We start from the raw sequence: 807 nt of genomic DNA on the forward strand, positions 1-807 counted from the left end.
GGTCTGGAGATTAGTCCCAAAGGGAGGAACACTCCCACCTGGAGACAAAATACGGATTGCATTGAACTGGAAATTAAGAGTGATACTTGGCCATTTTGTTTTCTCACGCCTCTGGATCAACAGACAAAGAAGGGCATTACTGTACTATCTGGTGTGATAGATCCTGATTACCAAGGGGAAATTGGATTGGCATTACATAATGGAGGTGAAGAAGAATAGGTCTGGAATGCAGGAGATTCTTTAGGACATCTCTTAGTACTACCATGCCTTGTGATTAAAATCAATGGAAAATTACAGCAACCCAATTCTGATATGACTGCTAATGGCACAGACCCTTCAGGAATGAAGGTCTGAGTCACCCCACCAGGCAAAGCACAAAGACCAGCTGAGGTGCTTGCTGAGGACAAGGGAAATACAGAATGGGTGGTGAAAGAAGGTAATTCTGAATATCAGCTATGACCACGTGACCAGCTGCAGAAACGAGGACTGTGATTGTTAAATTTCTTCATTGTATATGTGCATCAAATGTTTTTGTTTCCTTCTTTTACAAACTGTGAAATGTAAATAAAGTTAATGCGTTTTGGTTGTATGTGTGTTAGCATATCATGTTAGGCACATATATGACTTTATAATTGTCCTTATTTAGAGATTATATATGGTGTGGTAGTTCAGTTTGTGTGTCAACTTGGCTGGGCCTGGTTGAGTGGCTGGGCATCTCTCCCATGAGGAGATTGGCAATCAACTCCATAGTGGGATCTACCACAAGCAGCTGAGTAGCTGCCTTTGGGTATATGGTCTGCTTCCTGT

The sequence above is a fragment of the Orycteropus afer genome, unplaced genomic scaffold, assembly GCF_000298275.1.
Source record: "Orycteropus afer afer isolate SDZICR_OR568_19922 unplaced genomic scaffold, OryAfe1.0 scaffold00412, whole genome shotgun sequence".
NCBI lineage: Eukaryota > Metazoa > Chordata > Mammalia > Tubulidentata > Orycteropodidae > Orycteropus > Orycteropus afer.